The following is a 10,967-nucleotide window of genomic DNA, read 5'->3' as shown; positions in this document are numbered from 1 at the left end:
TTAGTCTATTTAAGTTTGACTTGGTGCATTTAATCCAATGTATTTGTCTTTGTACAAGTTGCAGGGACATCAAACACCTAAAGGAATAGTTTGTCATGTCACCTACACAGCTAATCGGTCGCAAGGGAGCTGGAGACAATCCCAACTGACTTTGGGCGAGAGTTGGGGTACACCCTGGACGACATTAAAACAAAACAGTTTTACTCAATAAGGTCAAACTCAACAGTTTAACGTCCTCTGTGGCTCAGGCCTTAAGAAATGACCCCTGATGACGTCATAGAGGTCCACATCTCGTTGGTTACTACATGTTACAGAAATAGTTTGACATTTGGGTTATTGTTATTGCCCTCTTGCTGATAGAGATATGAGAAGATACCACACTGATTTCTGCATTAAGTTTGGTTCTGGAGCTATTGGGGGGGGGCTTTATTTATCTATTTAAATTAAATACTTTTTAGGCTGTGTTTCCCCCTGCTTAATTTAACCAGCACAAATGAGAATGGTATCAATCTCATCTTGCTCAACATAAGCATATATGTGTATGAGTGAAAATTTTCCTCACAAAAAACTAAAAGTGAAATCACAGCTTTTGTTTCTTCTTAGGATTTTTACCATTTTAGTCCCACAATGTTTTACAATAACAACAATACATCAGTGAAGAACCAAATTCAAAGACATGTTGAGACCGTATAGTATAGTAGCTGTTGGGGTAAGGGGTCAAATGAGAATGTAAATTAATTCTTAAACAACATGGTTTCATACTTATCTCTTAAAGGCACTGGATAACACTTCACACCATGGTGGAACAGATGGTGACTCGGTTTACTATTTCCCGGTGATGTGATGAATCTTTCTGACTGAGTGTTGCTGCCTCTCAGCAGCAGATGGCAGCAGAGACCGAACGCTCCTCTCGTCCAAAGGCTCTTTCTCACTGTTCCACTGACGAGTCCTGATGAACTGTCATTACCATAATCGTGCATCCCAGCAGCAGCCACAGTCACTGCATTAATGAAGGCGCTCAATACATGATGATACAGCTGTCATGATGGTGATTTTTATTCTAGAGGAGACGTGCTAATGAGTGAGATCAGCACTTAATTGGCAGTATAAACATGCTCATTAAGTATTATCCCTGACATATAAGCTGCATATTAGACCTCTGCAGTCACTCTACATTGCATGCTCTGTCTGTCTCGGCCACACAGGTGAGACCAGCCTTTGCACGGCTCGGCAGCTTCTCTGAATAATGAACGGCCTGTTTGATTAGTGACAATGAGACGCCTTTAATTCCCTCCATCCAGTCACCTGATCTCCCTTCCAGCCACTGCAGATCACAGGGGTATTCACTGGGTCACAGGATAAGCTTCATTAATTTTCTCCCTGTCTTTTCCATCCACACATGCAGTCCCACACACACCATATGCTCGGCTCAATACAGTACACAGTTCAACATGCACACACACACACAATGGTCAACAAAAACAAAACTCGTGTGTGTTTGCATGTTCATATCTGAGGGTGTTCTGGCTTATTCATCTTGAGCTTGCTTATCTTCATGTTTGCAAGCTCACTCATTCTAATATATCTGCAGTTTTTGTAGGGAAGTGAGCGTTTTTAAGTGTGTGTGTGTGTGTTACATGTGCAGAGGTCAGCAGCTCAGCCACTTGCGTCGCTGTGTCATCAGTGGAAAGCCAGTTTGTGTGAGACCGATGGCTCCACCATGCACCTACTGAGCAGCACAGAAACAGCTAACAAAGCCTGACTCACACAGGGTTTCACTGTTTGTGCCCTGGTGAAAAAATATATATATATGATCTGAGGTCTTGCTGAGTTTCTGTCTTGGGTAATATAATCCCACCACACATAAAAGGATTTCAGATTAGTGTCATCACAGCAGGAAACGGCACTGTTATATCACCTTCCAAACACAGAGGCTGTGGGTCACCTGCACGCACACAGGAGGGTGTTTGGAAGAGCTCACAAGGCTGCTAACTAGTAATTTAAAGAAATTCACTATATATCTACTTTAAAAGACCCTAATCACATGTTCTTTTCTAATCTCTATTAAGAGTGGGTCATAGACTGTGTATGAAGGTGGACACATCTTCACCTCCTCCCATTGCACAAAAATCAAGTCAATTTCTTTTTGATATAGGTGCCGCCCTATTGGACCCAGAGTCTGTGCACTAGTGAATATTGATTTGGAACCATGGTTTTGAGGTCCTGTTGATACATTTGCTCCATCTATCGCGAGTCAGTCCCAGCCGTCAATCAGGATGTTTTACCCTGTATAACTCATTAACACCAAACCTACCAGAAAAATGAGCACTTGGCTGAACACCAGTGTGCTAAGAGCTGCCTAAAATGGCAGAAACCATTTATGGACCAAACTATTTTGCCGTGTATTTTGAATGATTAGTTTCGTCCATTCCGTCTGTCTGCTAACATGGAAGAGCCGGGGTTTATGACCTGTACTACAGCCAGCCACAAGGGGGTGATGAAGATGAAGATGATATGCCTTCACTTTTGGGAGGCTGTCATGTCTTCCATCTTTATAAACAGTCTACGTAGTGGACTGTCAGAATTCAAGGCTCCAACTCTGCCCTCCTTCATCTTGCATGCTGTACCTTTAAAGTGTGGCTAATGTAAAAGGATGACATGAGTCTTTTGTTTTTCATTTTACCAGTGGAGCATTATTTATAACACTACGTCAACTCAACTTTAATACCAATGGTAGGTGACAACATTCACTGAGAGTACTGTTAGTTGCTCTTCCATTTATTTCCCCTAAAAAGCTGCACCAGTGCACAATCAAACCAGACAGCATGCACTCTGAACATATCTAATATGCTTACTGTCTGGTGTGTGCTGTATTGTGTCACTTTTCCTGTGTGAACCATTGACTGTAAATAAATATGGACCATATGACTGCTTCCAAAAAGTGAACCAGAAGTCTCTTGTTTCCCCCCCTGGGTGCTGGCTGCATTATAGGGCCTAAATCTTGCCTCCTCCATGTTAATGGATGGGAGACGGAGTACATGTCCAATTAAGTTTTCTCAAAGATGGTTTCTGTCACTTTAGTTTGGTTTGACTGTTTGGTTTCAATAGTTATTAGATGAAGTAAAAAGGAGGTAAAACTTCATGATTGACAGCTGAGACTTACTCCTGATTGGTCGAGCGCATATGTCGTTGGGACCTTGCTACCGTGCCTCCATCCTCCAATCGTTACTGCACAGACACTGGCTCTATATGCGCAAGATGGCAGTGTTCGTATCCACTGTATTTTAGCTGCATTGCTGGATAGTGGGAGGAAGTGGAGGCCGTCGTCCATCTTTACATGCATCTTTGAACACATTACAAACTAAAAACCTGCTTAGGATCAGTATGTGGTATGGCTTTGGTTTACATGTCTTTTAATAGCATTTGTCAACCATATGGCTACATGCATTTTCTATGGCTATCGATGTAGGGCCTGTTGTAGGATACAATATAAAATAACAGCACAAGCAATATATAAAGAGCCAACTGAGCCAAAATAACAAATCATAACACATGACAAAGACAAATATACTACATCAGGTTAAACAGCATCAAGATAAAACCTCAGAGAGCAGTAAACCAGCTTTTTTATGACAACTTCAAGTGAAGCAATAAAACTATAAATGTTACTGCTTCTGTTTCCCTGCCTATCGCAGGTTTACACTTCTTTGTCCGTCCTCCAAAAGGTTCAACATGACGCCACACACTTGCTGGATTTCTCTGTCTCCATCCTGAACTCTGCACGACTCAGCCATCTCCAACCAACGCAGCTGTCGCTGTGTTTTTCCTCTCAGGTTCATAAAATGTGGCTGCATCTCCACCAATGGAGGAGGCGTGTTTGACACTTTCCACACAGGCCTCGGTGGAAGCAGTCACTCTCCGACTGGATCTGCCCTTCTTTTCATGCTATCTCATACTATTCCCCCCCGGCTCTCCCTCTCTCTCCCCTCACAAGCTGTGTGCATGTCTAGCTGTCTTTGCCCTTGTGTAGGTGTTTAAGTAAGTTTATGTGATAATGAGGTCAGAGTTGGACGAGCTGAGGCGCTGATTTGAGTGGGCGTGAGATGTAGACAACAAACACCTAGAGGGAGAAACACTGACTGAAGTAACCAAGTCATAGGGTGGAGGTAACTTTTCAGACTTGAGGAACTTGACGACTTTTTAAGAATTAGAACATGCATTGACTTTTTAACATGCAAAGCTAAGATGGGGAACATCATAAACACAAACTGCGAAATATCAGAAGCCAATGTTGTGGTTGCTGTGGATTTTTTGACCACCAGTGGCGCCATGTAGTTTTTCCAGAGAGGGTCCCCAGTTCGTTTGTCTCATGTACATGATCGAGCATGCACTTGTTCACAGGTGAAGCGACCCACATTTTAGCCAATGGTTTCACAGTATTACGCTCACCCCCAGGCGGTGCAGCAATGCACCAGCAAAGCAAGGGATGAAGAAGGCTGTTGGCTTGTAAACATGGATGTAAGCAATCTAGGATTTAACCTAAAAAATGGCTTTGTAAATGCTTGATGAAATGCATCAATCATACTTATTAGAAGTAGGATATAGATATGCATAGTGTCTTTTGGTCAGAAACACAGCAAAAACTCCACAGGGGATCTGTAAACCTGCAGTGGCTGAGTAGTCGTAGCTATTTTGCAGAGCAAGTGGGGGCAGCACTGACATTTCATCAACTTTAAAGCAACACAATGTTTTTTAAACTTAAAATAATGTCTTTCAAATCATTTTGACGGTACACAAACTTTCTATCTCCCGGTTCTCCTGGAGCTGCTCTATGTAACTCTGGTGTCTCCTGCTGGAATATTTGCAACATGCTGAAGAGAATGTGACCAAGTAAGAAACCAAACCAGAGTAAATACAGGACTGGCTTTTACTCCTAGATAAAAGTGGCAAAAGGATTCCAACCCGGTATCTCCGGATGAATAACTTTTAAGATAATCGTTCATGGGTCATTAGTCATAGTAAAAAGGTTACAGACATTATAACAAGCATTTGTAGAAAGAGAGTGATCGATGGTAGAGCAAAGAGCACTGTTCACATCTCTTCACTAAAGTTCATATATATATGTGCATCATATTTGCATAAAACCCTCAACTCTTGTCAGTCAACATGGTTCTTTGGCTTCTAAGTTTAACATTTTGTTTTCCATGAACTTGTAAACAAATGCACGTTTACCACTGGAGAGGCTCAAACTGAGATTTGAATTTACAACACTGATAAAAACCATAGTAACCTTAACTGTTCCACCTATAGGGGGGACCCTTGAGTTCACCCAAGAACAAATTGTGTGTCGCTTAAAAGAAAATAACGTGAATTGTAGCAGCTCATTTCTTTTAGCTTTATTTTTGGATTCTACAATGGTCTCTACCAATTCCTGAGGGAAACATCTGGCAGATGAATGTCGACTGTGTTCACCAAACAGCTGTTCACTGTGTGTGTGTGTGGTGTTTGGTGCTGGAGAGACGGGTTATGTAGGGTTTTAGAAGTGTTTTTGTTGAAAACAGCTGTCTTGTATGGCCAAAAACGATGCTATGAGAGTGCCTGCAAATCTCTGGCTATCTTTCAGGTCTGGCACTGCAGTTAATAAGGCCTGGCTCACAGTTGGCATTCCAGTTAATCTCAAAAGTGTTAGATGGGGTTAAAGTCAGGGCTCTGCAGGCCAGTCACGTTCTTCCACAACACACTCTGAAAACCATTTCTTTATAGATCTGGCTTTGTGCTGGGAGGCATTTTCACCTTGAAACAGGATTTCCCTAAACACAGAGTTGGAAGCTAGTCTTTATACTACAGCCTACACTGAAATACCAGAAAAATAGTATAGGTTGTAGTATAAAGAAGTATCTTAATTGGAAGTAAGGGGCTTCATCCAAATTATGATGACATTCCCACCAAAAATCACTCAAAGTATGTGCCCGTAACTTTTGGCCATATAGTGTACACATTTAATACTGAATTTATTCATTGTGTCATTGATTATCATCAGTGGCTCTGTGTGTGTGTGTTTGTGTCAAGAGGAGGAGCAGATGCAGAGAAGAACCCAGGTGTGTGTCCTCTCTTTCTCTTCTTTACACAGCACATCCTCTGATGGTGAGCAGAGGGCTTTTCCCTGGAGCAGGTCCCTCTCCACAGTAAGTGAGGCACATACATCCTCTTTATATTTTCCTGTGGCTCTGCCCTGCTTTTTCAAGTTGCACCTTTAGTCCACACCTGGGTCTAAGTGTTAAAGCTTAAGTTAAATTCTGGGCTTCTGTTTTACCTCACCTTAGGTTTTAGTCTCAGGATCTTCTGATTGAACAGTGCTGAACGACATTTTTGTTGCGCACTTATTCACATTATTGTAATTTAACTCTTGATGTGGATGCTCTGGCACACATGCATGTAATTCTGTATTTTCCTCTATACCTGACTTTGGTATTTTCCTTAAAATACTTAAATATTACCAATGAAACCTAAGGCAGCTCTGGTTCCAGTCTTCAACTTCTCTATCCTTGCCTTGTCAAATATTGCATTATCCAGTGTAGCTGAGCTACCTGTTTAGCTTTAGAAAAGGACAATTAAAAAGCAATACTGTTTAACTGTTGGTTTGCTTTGTGGGAATTTATTTCGCTGCTTTGAACAAAGAAAATATTGATGTAAAGCTAACATCACTGTAACTTTTTCATAAAGCAATAAAGACTTAAGCCTCTTTAGGCAGAGACCTATAAGTAACAAGTTAACATGACTGTCCTCAGGTTAAATGCTAGCATGCTCACAGGTGCATGATGAACATGCTGGTTTTTAGTAGCTTCATGGTTCAATGTCTAAGCTTGTTGCTTTAAGGCCTGGGTCTTCAACAGGGGGGCCACGACCCTTTGGGGGTCCGACAAATTGTTGTTTGAATTTTTTTTTTTTTTTTTCAAAAATGTAAATATGTCTGAAAATACATATTAACATGAATTCGACACATTCATATCACAGAGTTGGTTAATTCTTAAAAAAAAAAGGAAACATAATCAAAGCTACCTGTGATCCCTCCTGCAATCGTGTGAGCTGGCTAGCCTACATCTCTGTGCAGCACCTATTCATAACGTAAAACTAGTGTCTTATTAAAACAAATGACTAGTTAGTTGTTTATTTAAGGATATTATTTGGTTAAGGCTGCAGCCTGAGGCTGATTTGGCCCTGACAACTTCCATCCCTCCCAGGAGAGACATGCAGTGTGCCACTCACCAGGGTCAGACATCTCACTAAGGCAGGAGGAGTATTACTCTGACAGTAAATATAATTTTTATAACAAGGTATATTTTCACATGAAACTATAAGCTATCCTACATGGTATTGTAGGCACAGTTTAACACGGCGCGCAATATAGTACAGGATATGTAATAGGGGGTCCCTGGTCAGAAAAACGTTGAAGACCACTGTTTTAGGGGAAATAAAGACAAAGTTCTGTTGCTGTTAGCTAGAGTGGCTGTCGTGAGTTGTTGTTTTCCAGAGAAAGATCCTTAAAGACCAATTATGTGTCGGTCTTATTTGTCAATCACGACGTTTCAACCTGTTTTATTTTGAATAACTTATTCAAACCAAACTTACCAGAAAAAGAACCACTTGAATGAACATCAGTGTGATAAGAACTATAGCTGAAAGGACAGAAACAATTTATTTGACTTGTACTTAGGACTTTTTAATTTCCATATCCCATTCATTAACATGGAGGAGGTTTTAGTTCAATACTGCAGCCAGCCTCTTCACTTTTGGGGCGCTGTCATGTCACCCGTCTTATATTCTATGGAAAAAGCATCACTGTCTTGGTGAGGTGTCGAGCCATCACAAGCTACCATAGCAGCTTCTTTATAATGAATAGAAATGGATACAATTCCTCTAATAAATTCATATTCTCATTTGGAGTTTTGATGATTATGGCGGCATGTCAAGAATCTGACTGTGAAGAGCATATGATTCACTGTATGTTCATCCATCAAACCATTTAATAACCAGAGCGTCTTTCATGGAAGCATCTGCTTCCCTTATGTTTCTCCAGACACTTATTTGAGCCTTTTCTTTTTTGTCATCCATCTGTATTTCCAGATTAAATTTGTGTTGTACGTAATTCTGACGTCTCCTTCTGCTCTCTGTTTTCCTCTGCAAACTTCAGTCTGGATTGATTTTCATGCCACAGATAAATCCGCGCTGTGGCTCAGGAGTGAGAATAGTTGGACTGAAAACAGCCCAGAGCCACTCACAACTTCTAAATCAGTAAATCAGTTCAGCACGAGGTCAATGTGTCTAAAATTAAACACAATTAGTTTAGCCTTGTGCTGCTCATTTCATATCTCAGTACCTCCCATCACTTGTGTTTTTGGCTGTCTCTCCTCATTTGTCTCGTCTTTCCCTTTTAGCTCTTTTCCACTGCTTCTGCTCTTCACTCCTCATCCAGCTGCTGTTGTACTAATGAAACTAGATTGACAACATGCATACAAATACAATGGAGCTCTGTTAGGATGTTATAATGTGTTAAATACAATTCAATAAGGCTGGAATGAGGCTACTAGTTAGTTTTTTCCCCTCAATAAAAGAATTCCTCCTGTGATCGCATTCATATAAGACCTTTATTCACTGCAGGACATTATTAGCCAGAGTGGACTGTGAAAAAAACACACAAAGCTGCCTTGCTGACCTTTTCTACGTTGTGCAAAGCTCACATAATCATCCACCCCCGAAGATGAAATTTGGACAAGGATGTTAAGTTTGAGTGAGCTGCTGCACGAAGGGGACAGATGGATGAAGGAATGAACAAATGTTTGTTCATTTGTTCGTCCATCTGTCCCTCACACAAACAATATCACGGATAGAGTTCATCAGATTTTTGACAAATTGGGAGTAATGATGCATCCCACCACTACGCTCCATCATTTCCAAATTACTTTGATACGGCTGAAACTAATAGTTAAAGATAATTAAGAAGAGTGTCTGAGAAATTTAGTTTTATTAAAATAAAAAAAGCCGGATCACAAAAACCACGAAATATGTAACTGCAAAGACAGTTGTGATTTATCATTTAATAGCCGTTTTTATGCTTAATGTTAAAATATGGATGTTGGAATATGCTAAATGCTCAAATAATTATTCTTTTATCAGTATGCAACAGCTGCATGTAACATATGTTGAGGTGAGCATTCAATGCAACATCTAAAGAATAAACTTTCTAATCATAATTTAATGATGAATCAAAATTGACTTTGGTTTAAATCAAGCAGAACTCGGGGGAAATCCTTCCGAGGGAAAAAAACAGTTTAATACAAAGAATATTGTCAAAATCAGCTAATTCCACAGAAGATTATATGTGGATATAGAAAGAAGGAACCTACAAATGACCTATTTCACATTTTAACCTCTACCAAGGAAGTTGTGTTTTAACCTGCGTTTGTTTGTCAGCGTCATTACTCAAAAAGCTATTCCTCTGATTTCCAAGAAATTTTGTGGAGGGGTGAGACATGACCCAAAATGGACAGATTACATTTCGGTGCAGGTCCGGATCAGGGGGGTGAGATAGGACGTTTCTCAACATTGCCATTGATTTCTCAAACAATAAATCATGGGTCACGATGAAAGTGTCAAGTATGCTTAGGAGACTGATATTTAGAGTGTGTGCAATTTGATGCAGATCCAAATCAAAATCCAGATCTGGTGAATATAATATGTGGCTTCATAAGGGGACTGTTGGGACTTGGTAGTGGTATGTGCTCCACTGAGTGTCCTTCTGGTTCTTTATGTTAACCAGGATACACTGTGTTATTCGTATTAATTAAACCTACCAACACCTCTAAATGAGTTTTACAGGGGTTGGTAGAACGTTTTTATTTCAGGCAGAACAACATCAGCTCTTACTGCCTGCTTCTTGTCTTTATGCTAAGCTAGGCTAACTCCAGCTGCATAATCAATACACACACACACAGCAGTTTGATATCAATTTTCTCATCTAGGACTTTGAAATAAACAAATAAGCTGATTTCCTAAAGTGCTAAATGCTTACTTTATGTGGCAAAGTCAAAAATGGTCTAGGTCAAAGTCTGCATGTCTCACTTGAAAATTCCCAGGGTGTTTTAAAGAGCTTTTATTTTAATCTGCCATCAAAGGGCTGTGGTTTGTTTTCTTCAGGATGTTCAAGAAGCTGAATCGATCCATGAAGCCATCCCAAATTCAATTGGGGTTAAAGGATGAAGGCAAATGTTGGACTTTCTGCACAGACATTGAAGTAAAATCTATTTTTCAGGGAGACTTCCCGAATGTCAGATGCGTAGGTAGCCGTGTCATCGCTTCAACAGCAAATAAGTGGCGTGTTTACTTATGGGGATAAGTGGTTTGTTTACTTGCAGCGCTCTGGTCAACTGACTGCTTTTTAAAAATGTTTTACCATAGGCTGCACTTCTATCCTCTACACAAATACCCCGTGTGTGTGTGTGTGTCTGTGTGTGTGCATGTCTGTGTGTGTGTGTGTGTGTGTGTGTGCGTGTCTGTGTGTGTGTGTGCGTGTCTGTGTGTGTGTGTCTGTGTTGTTTATCCCCCGGGGGAACAAACACGCTCCCTTCCCGTCTGTCTGTGCCATGCGCTTGCCGAGGCGAGGTGTCTTGTGTGTGTCGTGATGCGGTCGAACTGCTGATGTAACCGAGGGTTTGTTGCTGAAGTCTCCTGAGAGGGAAGGAGCGGGGACTGGACCATCTCATCTGAATCATCAGGCCTGTCAGTCACGGGGAAAGGCCTGGTGAGCTCTGTAATGCAGGTGACACAGGAGGAGAGGCAGACATTATAAACATGAATAATACATGGTAGATAGCCGACTATTAGATCTAGTTTTCAAAATGATCATTACTCTGCGTATCTCTCTAAATTCTCTACCTCGCTCTCACAATTGTTGGTAATTCTCCTCCCCT

Source organism: Hippoglossus hippoglossus, chromosome 17, assembly GCF_009819705.1.
Source record: "Hippoglossus hippoglossus isolate fHipHip1 chromosome 17, fHipHip1.pri, whole genome shotgun sequence".
Classification (NCBI taxonomy): domain Eukaryota; kingdom Metazoa; phylum Chordata; class Actinopteri; order Pleuronectiformes; family Pleuronectidae; genus Hippoglossus; species Hippoglossus hippoglossus.
This window is presented reverse-complemented; position numbering follows the sequence as displayed.